The following is a 23765-nucleotide window of genomic DNA, read 5'->3' as shown; positions in this document are numbered from 1 at the left end:
GTCCCAGGATGCCTGCCTGGCAGCCCCCTTTCCTTTGGGTGCCCGCTGGCACCTCCCTGACTCCTTAAAGACAAAGGGCACCTGGAGGGAGGTTGAGGTGCCTCCTCCCCCTCTCGCCTAAACACTTCTGAAATGCACTTATGGCTAGAATGACAGTGCAGTTCTGAGCGCAACTCTGGCAGAAACAGCTGGACCTGGGTCTTCAAGGTGGCTGCTCCCCTTCCAATGGAGACTTTGATGCACTTGCATTCCTGAGCCACGACCACAGACAGAACGCGGACAGATTCCTCCATCTTTCAGAACAGTCTGCAGACGGCCTCTGACAACTCTGCCTGATGCTCCCCCGCTTGTCTCTGCATCTCCAAGATGTCTGTTAGGGCTGAGTCCAGAGGCTCATCATTAGACTTGGTCTCAGCAAGGGCCTGATCTCCAGCAGTCCTTCAAGTGTCAGAAACCTTGGCCGTCACTGTCTCCACCAGCTGTAGACCTATGCCTCTAAGATGATTACCAGATTGTGAAACCGAGCATACTCCAGAATTAAGTCCCACTGAAGTGCATGTATCTGCATTGTTGGAGGATGCAGTTGAACGCAGTGATATTTCTTCCTCTGAGGATACTTATGCTTCCTCTTTAGGGTTGGCCGAGAGGCTGGGGGCTCAGTCTTCTGGAGGAAAATGTCCTCTTCCTTTTCTTGCTGGTAGAGAAAAGAGCGAATTAGTGATTGAGTAAACAGGCTCATACATTAAAGATCACTCACAGTCATTGTATGCTGGATGCATCTTCACTGACTTTTTGGGGGAGGCCGATCTCGCCTGCCATGCAGGAACAATCTTTCCCCTCTCCAGCGAGCTCTGCGGCCTGCTCTTCAAAACTGCAGAGTGTCCAAATCTCAGGGGTGCCCCCTCTGGTCATGGCTCACTCTCTTTTATTATGGGCAATTTTGTCCTAGCTAAAGACAGACTGTGAACCCAATGGATGAAAGAGCAATTCAGAAGCATGCATGCCTATTGTCTCTGCTAAGCCCTCCCCAATAAAGGATTAAAACACTTTTTATGCAGGAACTTACATGAGTTCATGAGCTTAAGGTGGCTATAAGTCTTTCAGTGCTGATAACCCATCTGCTGGTCACATGTGATATCCCTGTGAATTCTAACCCTTAGACTGCCTGATGCCCTTATGAGCATGTGAGTTTGAGGTGGGTCAAAGTTTCACCTACTCTGGCAGAGTGCAGCAGATCATTCATGCATTTTCTGCCCTGCAGGGTGGTCTTTTTCTGGGCCCCATGGCGCTAACCGCCCAGGCAACCTCCTCCCAGGCCAGCATGGTCAGTTGGGAGGTCATCCTGCTCCCATCCCGAGGAAAGAGGACCTCCTGCCTTTCCTGGACAGCCTAGATGAGAATCCCCAGGGAGGCTTCACTGAACCATGAGACCAAGGGTTCCTTGCATCTCAGAGCCATGATGCAGCACTTCTCCACAGCCCCCAGTCTGCAGTGAGCGAATGTCTGGTGCTGTTTAAATATGGCACCAAAACCTATGACAAAACGGAGTGCAGCTGACTAACTGAGTGAAGACTTGGAATTTGGTGAGAGGGAAGTTTTTAAGTGTTAATTTTGTTCTTAAATTTTTCCCTCAAAATCTAATCTAGTCTGTAATTAGCAGTAACTGGAAAGTACTGTGTAAGCAGGCTAAGTTCTTTCTTTCTTGCAGTTTAGACAGGGTAACCTGACTCTCAGCTGTAGGAGCTGAGTAGTTATTTAGCTAGCTGGTTGAATCTGGTTACTGTAGACCCAGGTCAGTTTACTAGAAATTCAGGGTTCTTTAGTGCAGCCTTGGCAAACGGAGCGTAGCTGACTAACTGAGTGAAGACTTGGATAAAAACAAAAAAACTGGGGATGCTGGAAATCCAAAACAAAAACAGAATTACCTGGAAAAACTCAGCAGGTCTGGCAGCATCGGTGGAGAAGAAAAGAGTTGACGTTTCGAGTCCTCATGACCCTTCGACAGAACTTGGAATTCAGTGAGTGGGGAGTTGTTCATTTCCTCTTTCTCACCCCATAGAAATTGGTCCTTGCTCTACTACAGGGAAAAGAGCTAGCTGTTTGGTGAGTACCTGGTAAGTGGGTAAGTTCTATTCTATCACGAAGGTTTAAAATAGTACACAATTTGGTGATAAAGTTAAAATATATAAGAAAGCAACATTAAATAAGTGATTAATGTAATTAAGTAATTATTTAAAGCACATTAATGATGTCAGGGCAGATGATGTGTCAAGGCTGCAGCAAGTGTTAGCTCCTGGATAATATTGTGATCCAGGGCAAACACGCCTGCAGTAAGTGTTTGCGGCTTGAAGAACTTCAGCTCAGGAACATTGAGCTGGAGGCTGAGCTGCAGACACTGTGGCACAGCACGGAAGGGGAAAGTTACCTGGATGCTTTATACCAGGAGGCAGTCACAGCACTTAGGATAGGGTCTTCTGATTTGGCCAGTGGCCAGGGTGTGACTGCATGTGAGGCAGGTAAGGGGACCCAGAGTGCAGGAGTGTGAGCCTCTGCAATTGTCCAACAGGTTTGAGATTCTCTCAGCCTCCGCATTCAAAGGATCATCCTCCACCATTTCCGCCAACTTCAGCATGATGCCACCACCAAACACATCTTCCCTTCAACCCACCTCCCCAGCAGCATTCCATAGGGATCGTTCCCTCCATGACACCCTGGTCCACTCCTCCATCACCGCCTACTCCTCAACCCTCACCTATGGCACCTCCCCATGCATAAGCAAAATATGCAACACCTGCCCCTTTACTTCCTCTCTCCTCACCGTCCAAGGGCCCAAACACTCCTTTCAAGTGAAGCAGCATTTCACTTGCATTTCCCCCAACTTAGTCTACTGTATTTGTTGCTACCAATGTAGTCTCCTCTACACTGGAGAGACCAAACGTAAACTGGGCGACTGCTTTGCAGAACACCTGCGGTCTGTCCGCAAGAATAACCCAAACCTCCCTGTCGCTTGCCATTTTAACACTCCACCCTGCTCTCTTGCCCACATGTCTGTCCTTGGCTTGCTGCATTGTTCCAGTGAAGCCCAACGCAAACTGGAGGAGCAGCACCTCATCTTCCGACTAGGCACTTTACAGCCTTCCGGACTGAATATTGAGTTCAACAACTTTAGATCTTGAATTCTCTCCTCCATCCCCACCCCCTTTCCATTTCTTCCTCTTCCCTTTTGTTTTTTCCAATAATTTATATAGATTTTTCTTTTCCCACCTATTTCCATTATTTTTAAATCTATACCTTTTATGCCCTTTTAGTCTTATTTCACCCCACCCCCACTAGAGCTATCTGTACCTTGTGTGTCCTGCTATCCATTCTTAATTAGCACATTCTTTTAGATAATATCACCACCTTCAACACCTCTTTGTTCTTTTGTCAGTGACATCTTTTGGTTATCTGCTCCTATCACTGCTTGCTTGTCCCTACAACCACCAACCCCCCCCCACTTCTGCCTCCACTCCCCACCTCCAACCTTAAACCAGCTTATATTTCACCTCTCTCCTATTTTTACTTAGTTCTGTTGAAGGGTCATGAGGACTCGAAACGTCAACTTTGTTCTTCTCCGCCGATGCTGCCAGACCTGCTGAGTTTTTCCAGGTATTTCTGTTTTTGTTTTGTTTCTATCTGTACCTTGTTTGTCCTGCTTTCTACCCTTAATTAGCACATTCCTTTAGATAATATCACCACCTTTAACACCTGTTTGTCCTTTTGTCTGTGACATCTTTTGGTTATCTCCACCTATCACTGGCCTTTTATCTAGCTCTTCTTGTCCCAACACCCTCCCCTTAAACCAGCTTATATTTCACCCCTTTCCTATTTTTACTTAGTTCTGTTGAAGGGTCATGAGGACTCGAAACGTCAATTTTGTTCTTCTCCGCCAATGCTGCCAGACCTGCTGAGTTTTTCCAGGTATTTCTGTTTTTGTTTTGGATTTCCAGCATCCGCAGTTTTTTGTTTTTTGTCTTTATCTTGAGGTTCTCTCAGCTTGTTTGATTGAGAGTGGGAGCTGCAGGGTGGATGAGCAAACTGACCATGGCACCATGGTTCAGGAAGCCACCCTAGCGGGGGGAGCAAAAAGGAATGTAGTGGTAGTATGGTAAGGGGGATCGACACTGTTCTCTGTAGCAAAGAGCGAGAGTCCAGGCAGCTTTGTTGCCTGCCCGGTGCCAGGGTTCGGGACATCTGCTCAGGGCTGGAGAGGAACTTGCAGTGGGAGGGGGAGGATCCAGTGGTCATAGTCCATGTAGGTACCAACAACATATTCAGGATGAGGAAGGAGGCTCTGCATAGTCAGTATAGGCACTAAATTAAGAAACAGAGCCTCAAAGGTAATAATTTTTGGATTATTACCTGAGCCACATGCAAATTGGCATAGGACAGATAAGATTAGAGAAAATAATGCGTGGCTCTGGTGTGGGAGAAGTGAGTTCCAGTTTGTGGGACACTGTCACCAGTATTGGAGAAAGTGGGATCTGTACCGTTGGGACAGCCTATACCTGAACCATGCCGGGGCTGCTGTCTTTGTGAGCTGCCTAACTAAGGAAGTAGATGGGGTTTTAAACTGAATAGTGGGGCCAAGGGATCAAATCTGAGAAGATGTGGTAAAGCAAATAGTAGAAACAAGACAAGAACGACAGGTATTAATATGGGAAATGATAAACAGACTGTGACAGGAAGGGATAGAGAATACAAATCTAAGATTAAATCAGCAGATAAAGCTAGACACCACAAAAACAATAAAAGGACAAAACTAAAGACTTTGTATATAAATGCACATAGCATTTGAAACAAAACAGATGAACTGATAGCACAAATAGAAATAAATAAATACAATCTGATAGCCATTACAGAGACATGGCTACAGGATGACAAATATTGAAAGGTATGCGACATTTAGGAAGTTAGGAAAAGGTGGAGGGGTGGCTCTGTTAATTAATTATGCTTTTAGCACATTAGAGAAGGATGACCTAAGTTCAGGAAACCAGGATGTAGAAGCAGTTTGGGTTGAGATGAGGAATAATAAAGGCAAGAAGTCACTTGTGGGAGTGGTGTACAGGCCCCCTAATTGTAACTACACAGTAGGATGAAGTTTTAAAAATGAGATAATGAGAGCTTGCTAGAAAGGTAGAGGAATAATCATGGGGGATTTTAATCTACATTTAGACTGGAAAAATCAGGTGGGCAAAGGTAGCATAGATGGGGAGTTCATAGAATGTTCTTGGGATAGTTTATTAGAACAGCATGTTCTGTAGCCAACCAGAGAGCAGGCTAGCTGGCTATGCTAGACCTGGTATTGAGCAACGAGATAGGATTAATTGATAACCTCCTAGCGAAGGGACCCCTAGGTAGAAGCAATCATAACATGATTGAATTTGACATTCGTTTTGAGGGAGAAGCGAGTGCGTCCAAGACTAGTATTTTAAACTTAAATAAGAGCAATTATCAGGGCATGAAAGCGGATCTAGCTAAAGCGACTGGCAAATGAGGTTAAAGGATATGTTAATAGAAGTTCAGTGGCAGACATTTAAAGGGATATTTCAGAATACATAGAAAAATACATTCCAATGAGAAAGATAAGTTCCAGGGGGAGAGCCCACCATCCATGGTTAACTATAAAAACTTAAAGACAGTATCAAACTTAAAGAAAAAGCATATAATTACGCAAAGATGGGCAGCAGGTCAGAAGATTGGAAAGAATATAAAGAACAGCAAAGAATGACATAAAGGTTAATAAGGAGGGAAAAATTAGAGCATGAGAGAAAGCTAGCTAGTAATATAAAGATGGATGGTAAGAGTTTCTATAGATATTTAAATACGAAAAGAGTTAACAAAGTAAGCATTTGTCCTATGGAGAGTGCGTCTGGGGAATTGATAATGGAAAGTAGGGAGATGGCAGATGAATTAAACAGCTATTTTGCTTCAGTCTTCACTATAGAGGACACAATTAACATCCCAGAAATAGTTATAAATCAGGAAATGGAAGGGAGGGAGGAACTCAGGAAAATTGCAATCACCAGGGAAGTGGTATTTTGCAAATTGTTGGGGCTGCAGGCTGACAAACCCCCAGGTCTGAATGAACTTTATCCTAAGGTCTTGAAAGAAGTGGCTAGTGAGATAGTTGATGCATTGGTTTTAATTTTGCAAAAATCCCTAGATTTGGGGAAGGTTCCATTAGATTGCAAAATAGCAAATATAACTCCTTTATTCAAAAAGGGAGGGAGACAGAAAGCAGGAAACTATAGGCCAGTTAGCCTAACATCTGTCATAGGGAAAATGTTAGAAGCTATGTTAAGGCAGGAAACTTAGAAAAATTCAAGGCAATCAGACAGAGTCAACATGATTTTGTAAAAGGGAAATCATGTTTTACCAATATATTGGAGTTCTTTGAAGGAGGCACATGTGCTGTGGACAAAGGGGAACCAGTGGATGTACTATACTTAGATTTCCAGAAGACATTTGATAAGGTGCCACATCAAAGGTTATTGCAGAAAATAAAATCTCACAGTTTAGGGGGTAACAGCTTGGCATGGATAGAAGATTGGCTAGCTCACAGGAAGTAAAGTGTTGGCATAATTGGGTCTTTTTCTGGTTGGCAGGACGTGACAAGTGGTGTACCACGGGGATCAGTGCTGGGGCCTCAGCTTTTTATAATTTATATAAATGTTTTGGGTGAAGGGATCGATAGAATGGTTGCTAAATTTGCTGGTGGCACAAAGCTAGGTAGGAAAGTAAATTGTGAAGATGGCGTAAGGAGGCTACAAAGTGACATAGGTAGGTTAAGTGAGTGGGCAAAGATCTGGAAAATGGAGTATAATGTGGACAAATGTGAAATTGTTCACTTTGGCAGGAAGAATAAAAGAGAAGCTTATTATCTAAATGGTGAGAGATTGTAGAGCTCTGAGATTCAGAGGGACCTGGGTGTCCTAGTGCATGAATCACAAAAGGTTAGTATGCAGGTACAGCAGGTAATTAGGAAAGCTAATAGAATGTTATAATTTATTGTGAGGGGAATTGATTACAAAAGTAGGGAGGTTATGCTTCAGTTGTACAGGACATTCGTGAGACCACATCTGGAGTATTGTGTATAGTACCAGTCTCTTTATTCATGGGTGATTTTAATATACATATAGACTGGACTAATCAAATTGGCAAGGGTAGCCTTGAGGGAGAGTTCATAGAGTGTATTGGAGATTGTTTCTTGGAGCAATATGTTGTGGAACCAACTGGGGAGCAGGCTATTCTGGATTTGGTTTTGTGCAATGGATTGGGAGTAATTAATGATCTCAGAGTAAAGGATCCTCTAGGGAATAGTGATGATAGCACACTAGAATTTCAAGTTCAGTTTGAGAGCAAGAAACTTGAGTCCCACACTAGTGTTCTGGAGTTAAACAAAGGTAACTACATAGGTATGGGGGCAGATTTGGCCCTAGTGGACTGAGCAGGAAGACTACAAGGTAGGACAGTTGATGAACAGTGGCAGATATTTAAGGAGATATTCAATTCCTCCCAAGTAAAATATATTCCAAAGAGGAAGCAAGATGGTAAGAGGGGGAAAACGCATCCATGGCTAAGCAAGGAAGCTAAAGATAACATAAAGGCAAAAACTAAGATATACCAAATTGCAAAGGTCAGTGGCAGGCTGGAAGATTGGGAAACTTTTAAAGTTCAACAAAGGGTTACTAAAAAAATAATAAAAAGAGCAAAGGCAAATTATGAAAGAAAACGAGTGCAAAATGTAAAAACTGATAGCAAAAGCTTCTACAAGTATATAAAAGGAAAGAGAGTAGCTAAAGTGAATGTTGGTCCCTTGGAGGATGAGACTGGGGAGTTAATAGTGAAATGCAGAAATGGCAGAGACGCTTAGTCAATATTTTGCCTCAGTTTTCACAGTGGAGTACACTAGTACCACCCCAATAGTAACAGATAAAGCGGGGGTATGGAGAAGGAGGAACTTAGAACAATCACCATCACTAGAGAAAAAGTACTAAGCAAACTATTGGGATTAAAGGGTGACAAGTCCCCAGGACCTGATGGCCTGCATCCCAGGGTCTTAAAAGACGTGGCTGCAGAGATAGTAGATGCATTGGTAACAATATCCCAAAATTCCCTGGATTCTGGAAAGGTTCCAGTGGATTGGAAAAATGCTAATGTAACGCCCTTATTCAAAAAGGTTGGGGAGGTAGAAAGTAGGAAACTATAGACCAGTTAGTTTAACATTAGTCTTTGGGAAATTGTTGGAATCCATTATTAAGGAAGTAGTAATAGGGCATCTGGAAAGTCCAAATGCAATCCATCAGAGTCAGCATGGTTTTATGAAGAGTTTGACTAATTTGCTAGAGTTCTTTGAAGATGTGACAAGCAAAGTGGATAATGGGGATTCTGCAGATATAGTATATCTGGACTTCCAGAAGGCCTGTGATAAAGTGCCGCACAAAAGATTAATACACAAGATAAGATCACATGGAGTTAGGGGTAATATATTAGGTTGGATAGAGGATTGGCTAACCAACAGAAAACAGAGAGTTGGGATAAATGGGTCTTTTTCTGGATGGCAAGCTATAACTAGTGGGATGCCACAGGGTTTGGTCCTTGGGCCCCAACTATTTACAATCTATATTAATGACTTGGATTCAGGGATAGAAAGTACTAAAGCTAAATTTGCAGATGACACCAAAATAAGTGGGAAAGGAAGTTGCAATGAAGAAATAAGAAATTTACAAATGGATATGGACAGGTTAGGTGAATGGGTCAAAATTTGGCAGATGGAGTTTAACATGGATAAGTTTGAGGTTATCCATTTTGGTCGGAAGAATAAAAAGGCGACTTATTATTTAAAGGAAGAGAAACTTCAGAATACTTCAATGCAGAGGGATCTGGGTCCTCGTGCATGAATCGCTAAAAGCTAATATACAGGTACAGCAAGTAATAAGGAAGGCAAATGGAATTTTGGCAATTATTGCTAAAGGAATAGAGTATAAAAATAGGGAAATGTTGTTGCATTGTACAAGGCATTGGTGAGACCACACCTGGAGTACTGTGCACCGTTTTGGTCCCCTAACTCGAGGAAGGATGTAGTTGCATTGGAGGCATTTCAGAGGAGGTTCACTAGATCGATTCCAGAGATGCGGGGCTTGTCTTATGAGGAGAGATTGAGCAGTTTAGGCCTATGCTCGCTAGAGTTTAGAAGGATGAAAGGAGGTCTAATTGAGGTATATAAGCTATTAAAGGAGATAGACAAAGTAGACGTGGAGCAGATGTTTCCCCTTGTGGGACATTCTAGAATGAGTGGCCATAGTTTTAGGCTAAGAGGTGGTAGATTTAAATCAGAGATGAGGAGGAATTACTTTTCTTAAAGGGTCCTGAATCTGTGGAATTCACTACCTCAGAGTGCAGTGGATGTCGGGATGCTGAATAAATTTAAGGAGGAGATAGACAGATTTTTAATTAGTAATGGGTTGAAAGGTTATGGGGAGAGGATGGGAAATTGGAGTTGAGGCTGAAATGAGATCAGCCATGATCGTATTGAATGGCTGGGCAGGCTCGAGGGGCTGCTCCTAATTCTTATGTTCTTAAAGAAAGATGTAAATGGGTTAGAAGTAGCTCAGAGAAGGTTTACTAGACTAATACCAGGAATGGACGGGTTGTCATATGAGGAAAGGCTGGACAGGTTAGGCTTGTATCCACTGGAATTTAGAAGAGTAAGAGGCAACTTAATCGAACCCTTTAAGATCAGGTCTTGACAGGGTGGGTGTGGAGAGGATGTTTCCTCTTGTAGGAGAAGCTAGAACTAGGGGTTACTGTTTAAAAATAAGGGATCGTTCATTTAAGACAGAGATGAGGAGAAATTTTTTTCTCTCAGAGGATTGTGAGTCTTTGGAACTGTCTCCCTCAAAAGGTGGTGGAAGCAGAGTCTTTAAATATTTTTAAGGCAGAGCTAGATAGATTCTTGTTTAACAGGAAAGGTTATTGGGGGTAAGCAGGAATGTGGGGTTGAGGTTACATACAGATCAGCCACGATCTTATTGAATGGCGGAGCAATCTCAAGGGGCCGAGGGGCTACTCCTGCTCCTAATTCATATGCTCATATGACCCCATGAGGTAACGGGGGGAGTGGGGGGGCGGTGGGGGGGTGCTGGAGGAGGGGCAAGTTACAGCCCACCCTGCCACAAGATTTGCTGAGTTCCTCGCTGACGCATAATTAATGAGCTGAAGAACGGAGCTTTGCACGTGTTCAGCCATCCCGCCAACTTTCCAGCCCACCACCAGACTTCGTCTCCAGGACGGAAGGTCCTTTGGCTTTGGAGAAGGTGCAGCATAGGTTTACCAGAATTATACTTGGTCACCAAAAGTTAAATTATGAGGAGAGATTACAAAAACTAGAATTATATTCCCTGGAATTTTGAAGGTTAGGAGGTAATTTGATTAAAGTTTTCAAGAATTTAAGGGTAACCGATGGAGTAGACAGAAATAAACTATTTCTGCCGGTTGGGGAGTCTAGGACTGGGGGGTATGATTTAAAAAATAAGAGCCAGATCTTTTAGGAGTGAAATTATGAAACACTTCTACACACAACTGATGCCAGATCAGGTGTTAAGTCTAAATCTGAGTTTGATAGATTTTTGCAGCAAACGTATTAAGGGAAATGGGGCAGAAGCAGATTATCGTATGGAGTTGGGGCACAGATCAGTCATGATCATACTGAATGAAGGAAAAGGCTCAAGGGCCAAATGGCCTTCTCCTGCTACTATATTCCTACGTTCCATTATTAGATGCACCATCCTTCAAAAGTAGACTGATATTCTGATGGTTCAGGTGAGTGTTAAAGATCCCAAGGCACTATTTGAAGAGAAGCAGGAAGTACTCCCAGTGCCCTCAGCAACATTATCCACTTAACCAACACCCCCAAATACAGATGAGCTGATAGTCTATCTCATTGCTGTGTTGGAAGTCATACTGTGTACAAAATGCCTGCCACAATTACCTGCACAACAAAAGTTACTGAACTTCAAAAGAAGCTAATTATACGTGAAATGCTTTGAGACATATCTCAGAGATGTTATAGGCCCTATGTAATTGTGGGTCTGGAATTAGTAAGAAGCAATTTTCAAAGCAACACTGAAGAAATGGCACTTGTGGATTAATGAGGCAAGGAAGTGTCAGCCATAAGCAACTATAACTGCTTCCAAAGTCTGTGAACACATGGGAGAAAATATGCAGGAAAACCATCAAGGAAGCATGTAAAATTACATAGCCAACAGAAAAGGTCTGCCTATGATCAGCGAACATTGCAGAACACAATGCAATACTTCTGGGAGCAGAATATATCTGGTAAAAGATGAGGTTCCTCCTTTAAAAATGACATGCATTTGGAAAGCGCCATTCATGATCTCAGGATGCCTCACCTTAGAGCCAATTAAGTACTTATTGAAGTGTACTCCCATAAAATGGAATGCATCAGATTGATATTGAATGTGCAATGTTCTGTGTTAAACAAACAAGTGGCAAATAAAATGGAAGTCAAAAATTCTTAAAAGCAGTTTTTTCAAATGGAGATTAGTGACGGAAGCCTTATTAAAATGATAATATTTGCAGATTTTTACATATTATTTGAGTTTAGTTGCAAAATGTACATATTCTTGTCTTGTTTTTAATATGTTAGTTCACTAATGACATCATGGTTGAATCCTAGCTGTGGTGTTTCATCTTTGTATCATCCATTATAGACAGTGTAAAAGGACACCAGCATCAATGTGCCACTGAAAGTGTAAGGTGTAGAGGTAGGAGGAGGAAGGATGTTTGAATATTGAGTTTTAATAAGGTAGATATTGGTTGTTGGAATTGCAAAAGTACATTTCTTAGATCAAGAGATTTACTTAAGAAACATAAAACAAGATAAACACCCTCAAAGTACATGAAACAAATGTCTGTCATGTCACATATGCTTCAAAAAGCAAAGTTGAAGAGAAAAGTAAAGCTATGACTTATGAGAAAGGGAATTTACTGAACAAGGATCAAGGAGTGGAAATAGACCCCATATGGGCAGGGATAAAAGGGGAGAGTCGGGCACTGAACCAAGGAAAGGCAAGAAAAGGGAAACCTATTTAAGGCAGACATTCCGTAATCTAAGGTTAATTATTCAGGGGTTTTATCTTTCCATGTATATATACTGGCAACAATACCTACAGACACAAACCACTGATGACAGACTGTAAGCAAGTCCGAGACATTTGTGCATTTGACAAAAATGTTCTCAACATGAGTTAAAACAAAAAGCTTTAAATAAGGTACAGATAATTAATGGGATATTCTTTAAATCCTAGCAGGGGCACCCATTAGACCTGCTGGTTAATTGTTTCATTTATGTTGTCCAGATGGTTGTTCAGATTAACTTGGACTTCAGATTCAGACGTTCATTAAAATGTCAAACATCCAAGCTTAGTTTCAAGAACTGAGAGAGGTTCACTTAGATGTGTTCCCCTTCAACTGCCAGACAACTAAATAATGCGTACACTTGGTGCAAAGGGAGACAGAAACATAGCTACATGCTGCCAGGGATTGTGGGTACATATCACTGCACTGATAGTGCTTTCAGATACACACCGGCTAGACTTCTGGACAAGACTGATGACTGAGACTTCTTTGGAACTTGGTAGAGAGTCACTGAAATCCAAGAAATTTAAGTAAATACTCTTTCTGTCATGAAAATCAGATGTATAATTATTACAGCAAGCAGAACATGTTAGATTGAAACTTGGTTTTAAGTCTGTTACATGCCTTTAAATCTTCACGAGTCACATTTCACACCAGCATTTCACATTTTGAGCCCCCACCCCCACCCCCCAAGGGAACATTTTGCAAACTGTACCTTCGTTGTAATGTGGCCCATTTTCTCACAAGAAATGTGGATTAAGAAAGAGATTAAATCAGAATGAAAATGGTTACCAGCAAGGAGCTATTCCAGTATACTTGTTCTCTAGCACAGTGTGTATGCAGTGGTAGGTCGCAAGTTCATGTCTATAACCCTCAACATAGTGCTCTAACATATCTTGTTACAGACAGGGAGAGGGATTTGGGATAATTTCTCCTTTTCCCCACCTCTCGGCTGACCGCAACAAGATTTCTTCCAGAGAAGGACTGTTTTAACCCCTTGCATGCTGTGACCTTAAAGAACAGACCTGAAACAGGCTTCCTTGTAGGTTTAAATAAAAAAAAAGGATAAATGTTTATTTTTCACGGCACCCAAGATGTATTCGCAACAAACACCCACTTCTCATGCATAAAGATACACAGATACAAGAAAAGGTGATTTCGAAAGATGTAGCATGCACTTGGTTATCTTAAAGAATGAAAATGTCACTTCTAATCAGTCCACAAGATGATAGCTCATGCTTTGCAGGCCTGAAGGATTCTTTCTTGATGCACTGGAGAAAAATGAAGATTGGAGGTTTCTGGTGATGAGTTCACAGTGGTTCACCCCAAACAACAGCAAGTTTCAGGCCTTCCAGTCAAAGTTGGTCAAGTTGTAGTAAAGAACTATAATCTTGCAAGTAAAATGAAGTAGTCATAATTCTCTGCCTGAGGTGACTTTGGAGACAGGGTCCTTCCTTGTGCAAGGTGACAGATGGCTTCCTTTTAATATTCTCATCCCAGATTGATCCACTGGGCTGCCTTTGTGGATTAATATGACATTGTCTATCTCTAGCCAGTTGCAGCCATGTGGTAACAGTATCGATGTATTCCATTGTCCACACAAATGATTTGATGCCATAAGCCATTGTTACACAATGGGGAATTATCGGCAGCCATTCATCCCATGTGTGTGATAAAATGATTCTTTCACATCCCACTTTGTTAGATTTCAATTTGCAGACACCAAGTCTGGGGTGACCATTATGTTTGAGTTTCTGTGAATAACCAGGCAGTGGTGCCTGTAAATTCCCTGAATGATCTTATTGCACCCTGATTCTCTTCAATGGAAGGTTCTGCACAAAATAATTTACATTTTAGTGACTTTACAAAGGCATGTTCAGACATGAGTTAGCCCTTGTCTGTATAGAAACCACAAAAGATGCCACCTGACTCTCCTCGTGTCCATTTTGTTAAGGTAAGTGTCCATTCCATGCTGCTTTTTATAAAAAAGGTGGAGTCCATCTTCCTAGCAAGTTTTATGGACCTAAGGCATGACCTTGACAATCTCAATGTCTTTCATGCCATATAGTGGAGAGTGAAACCGAAGATAGTCCATGTATTAAAAGCAAAAAACTGCGGATGCTGGAAATCCAAAACAAAAATAAAAATACCTGGAAAAATAAAATCCAGCACCCGTAGTTTTTTGCTTTTACCTTAGTGTTTAATTAACTGCCACTTCTCTTCAAGGAATGCCTATCTGTACCTTGCTTGTCCTGCTTTCTACCCTTAATTAGCACATTCCTTAGATAATATCACCACCTTCAATATCTCTTTGTCCTTTTGCCTATGACATCTTTTGGATATCTCCACCTATCACTGGCCCTCTAACCAGCTCTATTTGTCCCACCCCGATCCCTTAAACCAGCTTATATTTCACCTCTCTTCTATTTTTCCTTAGTTCTGTTGAAGAGTCATATGGACTCGAAATGTTAACTGTGTTCCTCTCCACAGATGCTGCCAAACCTGCTGAGTTTTTCCAGGTATTTTTATTATTATTATAGTCCATGTATTTTTGTTTGTCTTTTTTCCTCATGGCATTTGGGTTCTCATGAGCCTTTGTGCCAATGGATGAAAATTATTGTCTTTTACCCCCTGTTTCACTATTGATCCCATTGTATTACCTAATGGAAACTCCCCTATGGGAGAAGGAGCAGGGCCTACAATGAATTGTCTTGAAGAGAACTAACACCAGAGCTTGGCCAGATGACTACTCTTGTGTTATAAAAAATATGAATCTGTCATCTGTGTCTCAAACACCAATCGCATTCCCAATCTGATATTTATCCAGCTGTAATGAGGGGTCTAGAAGAACAATAGCTCTTGAAGCGGAGTTGGTACACGGCACTCAGGAATAAAAACAAGAAGGAGTTAAACAAGGGAAGAAAGGAAGCATTAAAAAGGGGCAGAAAAATGGCAAGAGGTAGTAGCAGTTGAATGAATGCAGATAACTGACAAAACCAGTGGCCCAAGACATTGAGAATCTAAGTAGCAGGCAATATGCTTTCACTCACTCATCAGACATGCAGAATATCTGAGTGCAATTCTATTAATAGCTCACCTAATAAAGGCTTTCCCATTATATACAACAGAAGCACTGAATGGTTTGTAATGTATATTAGTGCTTTGGGAAAAATGAAACCACAGTCTCTAAACTGCAAGTTCACCTCCCTCCATCCCACCCCCATCCCAACATAAACTCTTGGTACAAAAGAAATTCAGTTCATTTGTACCAAAGAAAAACTATTCTTTTTCCCAGCTTACAATACTTGTGTTAAGACAGAGAACAATAATTCAGCCGTGGTGTGTTATGGGGCTGTAGCACAATCTGCAGGTGTTATGGGGCATGCAGGCACGTTACGCATGGAACAGAAAGAAATGAGTAATGACAGGGGATTCTATAATTAAGGGAAGAGATAGCATTCTGTGCAGCCATCAGTGAGAGTCTTGAAGGATGTGTTGCCTATCTGGTGCCAGAGCAAGGGATTTCTCAGGGCAGCTGGAAAGTAATTTGGAAAGAAAAGGGAAAATCCAGTTGTGCGTTGAAGCAAGCAATGTAGGTAGAAACGGGAAAAAGGTCCTGCTGAGGGAATATCTGGAGTTAGGAGCTAAATTAACAAGCAGGACCTTGAGAGTAATAGTCTCTGTATTCTTGCCTGAGCTACGTGCAAATTGCATAAAGGCAGAAAAATCAGGAGATTTAACACATGGTTGAAGGACTAGTGTGGGAAAGAGGGGTTCCTTTCCATGGGATACTGGCAGCTGTACTGGGAAATGAAGTATTGTACAGATAAGATGGGCTATCGCTGAACAAGAATGGGATCAGTGTTCTGAAGGAAAGGGGCAAAGGGGTAAGATGGCAAAGGCTTTACTCTAGTAAAGTGGGGGGTGGTAGAGGGATCTACAAGAAATTAAACAAACCTAAATATATAGGCTTGAATTTTTCTCTTGGCAGGAGCGGCACAATCGGCGGGCCTGGGAGTTGTTGGGAAACAAGCCCCCAATTGCGATTAGCCTAAAACTACAATTTCACGCTGGCTGGCCAATTAAGGCCCACCCAGTGCAAAACGCATCTTCTCAATGGTTGGGAAAGGCCCAGCAGGGGCCTGTAGGGCGCCGGGTCCATTGGCAACCCGACAGGCTGTTTAAAGTTGGCAGAGGCAGCTCCCTGAAGGCTGCCAGGGGAGAATCATATTCTGCGGTCTGGAGACTGGAGCAATGGCCTCAACAGCGGCTAATGACGTCAGGTGGGAGGGCAGGTCAGATGGGCACTCGGCCCTCTGTTTTGCAGGTGAGTGCCTCGCGGTCCTCGTGGAGGGGGTGGGTGTCAGTTGGGACACCATTGTTCCCAGGGATGGCAGGAAGAGGCCTCTGCATCAGACCATAAACGTCTGGTAGGAGGTGGCAGCCAAGGCCAGCAACCACAAACTCATGAGGCGAACGTGGGTGCAATGCTGCAAAAGGTTCAATGATCTGCTTTGCTCAGCAAGGCTGAGTACCATGTTGGCATAGGTCAGTGTTAAGGGCTGGCTGTCCCCCCCGAGGAGCTCATGGGTGTTAGAGTCTGAGTTCCTGCTGTCAATGATGCTGGAGCTGGCCAATGGGGTGAGACTTGGCTGCTTGGCCTGAGTGCCTTCTGGCTCTAGGGGCAAAACTTGGATGTGCCCTGCAGGGTGTTCCTTAGTTGGGGCTGGCCAGTCTACAATGGCGCTGCAGGTAGAGAGTGGACTAATCAATGCTTCTCTGTCCTTTCAGGAGAAGAGGAGCCATAACAACAGAGAGAGGTCAAGGAAAGGTGGAGGCCCCTCAAACCTAATATTGACGAAGTTTGAACTGGACGCTTTGGAGCTGGAGAACCGCCACCCACTTCGTTCAACTGGTCATGGAGATGCAGGTGTCTCTGACGGAGGTAAAAATGCAGTGCACAGAAGTGAGAGTGCCGGATTGTGCAACCTCAAAACTGGAGTCCCCATTGATCATCGAAAGACAATGGCACCATGATGTAGATCTCCATTGTGTCACCAGGGTGCCTGGCATGCACAGTGACAGTGTGATGACTTAAAGTAATGACATGTCGTTGTTCTCCCCTAGATTCACCAGCACACACTCACTTGCAGGACCCCGAAGAGCCACTCCTGATGCCAGTGAACGCTAGGCTTCAGATGCACCTGCATCACACCCACCTGCTGAACCAGGCACCAGCGCAGATATCTGCACCTTGATGGGTGTTAGCTTGACGGCTAGAATGTCCGTGAACAGCAGTGAGGGCACTTCACACTTGCTTGAGGAGCAGGTAGAGGCAGAGAGTGCCCAGGGCACAGGCAATCAGAGGAGTGCAGGAGACCAGGACAATAATCAGTTTAAGCCAGATGATGAGCCTCTGGAGTTGTCCATTAGGCAGCAGATGCTGGATGTCCAATGAGATGTGTGGGAGGATCTGGTGGAGATCCATGCATGCCATCGTCTGTGTTGTGGAGGAGTCCATGTGGAGCATGAGCACTGCGTTGACCCTCATGGCCGAGCGTAGTACCTCCTCCATTGAGAGAGTGGCGACTCTCATGGACAGGCAGCTCCAGGGACAGAATTAGGTGTTTCTGGGGTTGCACTTGGACCTGCACGTCCTCGCACAGGCAATGACCTCAGGTGGTCACTGTCAGTGTGGGAGATGGATGAGGCACCCAGTATTCCAGCTAGGTGCCCGTTCATCAATGGCGGGCAGGGAGGTCCAGAGTGACCTCACGTTGGCACACGACCCACTTGTCATTTCTGCGGGTTCCTCAGGGTGCTGCGGATGATGGCAGCAGCTCCTCCGCCCCTCTGCCAGTGACCGTGGCATCCGATGAGGCTGCGATGGCTGGGGAGATGCCAGCCATGGCACTAGCCGCTCCCTCCCAGTTGGTGCCAGCACAGGCTGCACTGGACAGAGGGCAACCGCCAAGGCCAACAAGACAGCAGAGTCAGCAGGCTGTCTCCAATGTCGCTGCCAGCACTCGTAAACGTCAGTAAGTAACCAGCAGCAAATGATCTCCTAAAATCCTCACTACTCGGGTCGGGCGCACAACTGCCCGCGAGGTGTAAAATTCTGGCCATAGGGTCAGTAGGGGCGCACGGTCAGGTGACTACGCCTGAATGAGATGTAAACCAAGTGATAGCAAATTAGGTGCATGGGAGAATGAGGTGCTTTAAGTAAGGTTTATTGCAACTAGTAAAGTGTATTAACTATTAGTTGGATTTATCAGTACTACTAAGGTTTTCAATAGTTGTAAGGTTTATTAAGTTAAGGCCAAGTAAAATTAATATAAGTAGACCAAAATAAAATAAATTAACATAAGTGAAGCAATGGCAGGGCAGCTTGGTCACATGGAATGCATGTCCTGTAGTATGTGGGAAGTCGTGGAAGCTACCGGTGACCTAGATGACCACATGCGCATGAAATGTCACCAGCCTCAGAAACTTGAGATCTGGGTTTCGGAGCTCAAGCGGCCCTGGAGTCACTTGGCGCATCTGCTACGTGGATAGCACCTTCAGAGAGGTGGTCACACAGCATGCTAGGAGAATGGAGGTAGAAAGGGAATAGGTGACTGCCAGGCAGTCCAAGAAAACCAGACAGGTAGTGCAGGAGTCCCCTGAGGTCCTGCTTGCTAATCCATTTTTCCATTTTGGATACTGGTGATAGCATTAGTTCCTCAGAGGAGTGCAGTCAGAGCCAAGTTCATGTCACCATGGACAGCTCAGCTCTTTTGAGGGTGGTGGGGGGGTGGGGGGGTGGTGGGGGGTGGGGGGGGGGGGCTGTGGGTGGGGGGGTAGAGGAGGGGAAGAGCAGGAGTGATAGGGGATTCGTTAGTTAGTGGAACAGACATGTGTTTCTGTGGCCATAGATGTGACTCCAGGATGGCACATTACCTCCCTGGTGCCAGGAGTGGCTACAGGATTTCCTTCTTGGGGAGGGTGAACAGGCAAAGGTCATGGTCCACATCAGTACCAATGATTTAGGTAGGAAGGGGTCCTGCAAGCAGATCTCAGGGAGCCAGGGAGGAGATTGAAAAGCAGGACCTCTAAAGCCTTAATCTCAGGATTACGCCCAGTGCCATGTGCTGGTGAGCATTGAAATAGGAGAATTGAGTGATTGGATATGCGGTTGGAAAAATGGTGTAGGTGGGAGGGATCTGATTTCAGAGGCATTGGGACCGGTTCTGGGACAGTTGGGACCTGTCCAAGATGGATGGGCTGCAGAATTGGGGCTAACATCCTTGCAGGTAGGTTCGCTAGTGCTGTTGTGGTGGGTTTAAACTAGATTGGCAGGGGGATGAGAACCTGAGAGGGGGCTCAAAATCCGAGGGAAGCAAAACTGGTAAAAGGAAGTAGCAAAGTAGAAAGCAAAAATAGTAGACAGACAAAGCATGACAAACATCAAATAAGATCAGATTAGAGAATAATGTTAAAAAAGCAGAATTAAAGGCACTCCATCTGAATGCACATAGCATTCACAAAATGATTGATGATTTGAATGCACAAATTGAGGCAGATGGGTATGATTTAATTGCCATCAGGGGACGTGGCTACAGGGTGATCAAGGTTGGGAACGGAATATCCAAAGATATTCGTCATTTAGGAAGGATAGGTAAAAAGGAAAAAGAGGTGGTGCAGCACTCTTAATAATGGATGAGATCAGTACATTAGTAAGTGAGGATCTTAGATCAAGATGTAGAATCAGATTGGGTGGAGCTAAGAAACAGCAAGGGGCAGCAAACATTGGTGGGAGTTATTTATAGGCCACCAAATTGTAGTGCTAATATTGGGCATGGTATAAACCAGGAAATTAAAGATACATGTAACATGGGTAATGCAATAATAATGGGCAACTTCAATTTACACATAGGCTGGGTTTTGGCTGCCTTTTCCCAATCACCATAGCCAACCTGCCTCTCATACCTTCATAATTTCCTTTCTTCAGATTTAAGACCCTAGTTTCAGAATGAACAATGTCGCACTCAAACTTAATGCAAAATTCTATCATATTATGGTCACTATTTCCCAAAAACTCTTTTACAGCAAGATTATTAATTAGACCTTTTCACATTACACAACATTAAATCCAAAATAGCTCAATCCCTAGTTGGTTCCTCAAAATACTATTCCAGAAACCCACCTCATACACACTCCAGGAATTCCTCCTCCAGAGCATTAGTGCTGATTTGGTTAACTCAGTCTATGAGAATTTATATTGGAGAACAGGGAAATGGCAGAGGAACTAAACAGTTACTGTGTCTGTCCTCACGGCAGAGGATATGGAAAATCTCCCAGAAGTACTAGGCGACCAAGGGACTTGTGAAACTGAGGAACTAAAAGAAATTAGTGTTAGTGAAGAGGTATTACTTGAAAAATTAACTGGATTGAAGGTTGATAAATCCCTGGACCAGATGAGCTTCATCCCAGAGTGTTGAAAGAGGTGACTAGAGAGATAATAGATGCATTGGTGGTTATCCTTCAAAATTCTATAGATTCTGGAAAGGTTCCTGTGGACTGGAAAGTAGCAAAGATAACCCTACTGTGTAAGAAGGGAGGAAGACGGAGAATGGAGAACTACAGACTTGTTTAATGTCGGTAGTAGGGAAAATGTTAGAGTTTATTATAAAGGATGTGATAACTGGATATTTAGAAAAGAATGGTGGATGTAGATAAAATGTTACCTTTGGCTGGTGAGTCTAAAATCAGGGATGTAATCCCAGGGTAAGGGGTAGGCCATTTAAAACTGAGATGAGGAATTTCTTCACTTAGAGGGTGGTGAATCTTTGGAATTCTCTACCTCAGAGGGCTGTGGAAGTTCAATCATTGAGCATGTTCAAGACAGAAGTGGACAGACTTCTGGAGAATAAAGGCATCAAGGGATGTGGAAAGTGGCATTGAGGTAGCTGATCAGCCATCATCTAATTGAATGGTGAGGCAATCTCATGGGCCGAAAGGCCTACTCCTGTTCCTATAAATGAAACAGGAAAGGATAAGCAGGATAGACTACACTGAGAGGGCATATGTGGTCAGAGAATAAATAGAGTTAAAGGACTAAAATGTAAAAAGATGTTTAAAAATGAAGTGTGTGGAAGTGCAATTGAAATGAGTTAAATTGTCTATACAAAAATGCACACTCTGTAATAAAATAGGGGAACTGGAAGCAATAATAAGGAACCAGATATGGTAAGGATGACTGACAGCTACAGAAAAACTAGGGGTCCAGTATTAAATATTGCAGGGCATAACATATTTCCAATAGATAGAGAGGGTCAAACGGTGTAGTGCCAGAGGACCAGCTAATAGCTAACATTATATTTATAGTTAAGAAGGAAAACAGAACATACCCAGTGAACTACAGACCAGTCAGCTTAATATCAGCGGTAAGGAAGATAATAGCTTCCCTTCAAAGGAGATTTTTTTTAATGTAAAAATAAAAAATATAAAAATTGTAAAGGAAATTTAGTTTTTTTCCCTAATATTACTGTGACTGTGGGATACTTTAATGCAGGCTTGTGTGTGTGTGTGTGTATGTGTGTGTGTGTGTGTGTGTGTGACTAATTTAATTAAACTAAATACAGACTGCAAGGTTTAAATCATAAAAGGACTTAGGTGTAAAAGCAAGCATTTTAAAATGGAAATGGATGAGCTAACATTTGCATTTGTAGCTAAGTTGAGAGGTTGTTTGAATTTCAAAGGGGAATAGGAAGGTGACAAGGAAAATGGTTGCAACTTGCAGGAGTTCATAGGCAAACAAGTAGTGGGGCTACCATGTTTTATTGACTTGAAAGCAAAGACAAGATGGAAACATGAAAGATCATATATTTGGAACAGTTTAAGTTTCAAAGAAAGTTTGAAACAATGGATTTAAATAATCAAAAGGGACAAAATATATTTAAGGAAAGATTGAAAACTGTATGAGGAGTGGCCATATGAGGTTTTGAAAGGTGGGCTGTGCGAAGACAGACTTGTATAAAAACAGCGTCTAGCTACCCTGAGAAGTGTTTGCTTGCTCCAGAAAGCAAGGTTTTGTTAAAAGCCTTGAAGTTCCATTGTCCAGTGAGAGGAAGAGAGAAGCTGTGAAATACCTTTCTTATAGCAACAATGGGTGCCTTGTGGTAATATTACTGGATGTTTTATAGATTAAGAATCTACTTGGACAGTTGCCTGGGAGAAGGGTGTTTATTTGGTAGTCTAGCTACGTAGAAATCTTTTGGTAAATGTTATAAGACTAAATTTAACTGTTAACTGTAAGCTTGTGTGTTTAACTTTTCTTTTCTTTTGTTAATAAATTGTTTCCCTTTAGGATTTGGTCAGCATGGCAATTATCTTCTGCCATATCATAATATAATGAATAGTCAGCTTGGATTTCACGAGGTAAATTCTTGCTTGACCAACCTCAATAAATTCTTTGAAGAGATAACAGAGAGGATAGACATGGATAATGAAGTAGATGTAATATATCCAGATTTTCAGAAGACATTTGATAAGGTACTTCATGATAGACTAGTGAATAAGGTCAGGGTATGTGGTGTCACGGAGCAAGTAGCAGAATGGATAGCAAGCTGGCTGCAAGACAGAAAACAAAGAATAGGGATAAAGGGTAGAATGGCAGAAGGTGAGAAATGGAGTCCAACAAGGATCAGTGCTGGGACCACCTTTGTTCACAAAATATGTTCACACACACACATACACACACACACACAATGTAGGCTTTGGAATCAAAGATAAAACTTCTAAATTTATGGACAATACCAAACTGTGGGGATAGTCAATACTGAGGAAGACTGTAACAAATTACAAGAAGACATTTAAAACTTGCAGAATGGGCATATAATCAGCAGATGAATTTCAACAGAGTAAGTGCATTATATTACATAAGAAGGTCACATATTACTTGGAATATAAGAGTCTAAATGGGATAGTGCAGCAAGGAATCTGAGAGTACAAATACACAAATCATTAAAAATAGTGACATAAGTTAATAAGGCAAGAATGAAAAAGCAAACCAAGACAGGGGTTTATTTCTAGAGGAATCAAAAAATTAGAACAATTATGCTAACTTGTACTGAACCTTGGTTAGACCACACTTACATAGGAACATAAAAACAGGAATGCGCCATTTAGCCCCTTGGGCCTGTACCACTCAAGCTACTGTAAACAATTCTGGCCACTATATTGTAAAAGGGAAATAGAGGTACTGGAGAATACAAAAGTTATTAACAAGGATGATACTAGAAATGCAAAGTTATACCTATCAGAAACTTACCTATAGCCATATAAGTGCTGTAGCTACAAGAGCCTGTCAGAGGATAGGAATCATGTGATGAGTAACTCATCCTAACTCCTCAAAGCTTGTCCACCATCTACAAGGCACAAGCCAGGAGCATGATGAAGGAATACTCTCCACTTGTCCGGACAAGTGCAGCTCTAACAACACTCAAAAAGCTTGCAAATGTCCAGCATAAAAAAGTCCACTTGATTGGCACCTCATCCATCACCTCATTCATTGCCTGCATCAC

The sequence above is a fragment of the Carcharodon carcharias genome, chromosome 20, assembly GCF_017639515.1.
Source record: "Carcharodon carcharias isolate sCarCar2 chromosome 20, sCarCar2.pri, whole genome shotgun sequence".
Taxonomy (NCBI): domain Eukaryota; kingdom Metazoa; phylum Chordata; class Chondrichthyes; order Lamniformes; family Lamnidae; genus Carcharodon; species Carcharodon carcharias.
The sequence above is the reverse complement of the archived record's forward strand: the minus strand, read 5'-3'. Positions refer to the sequence as shown.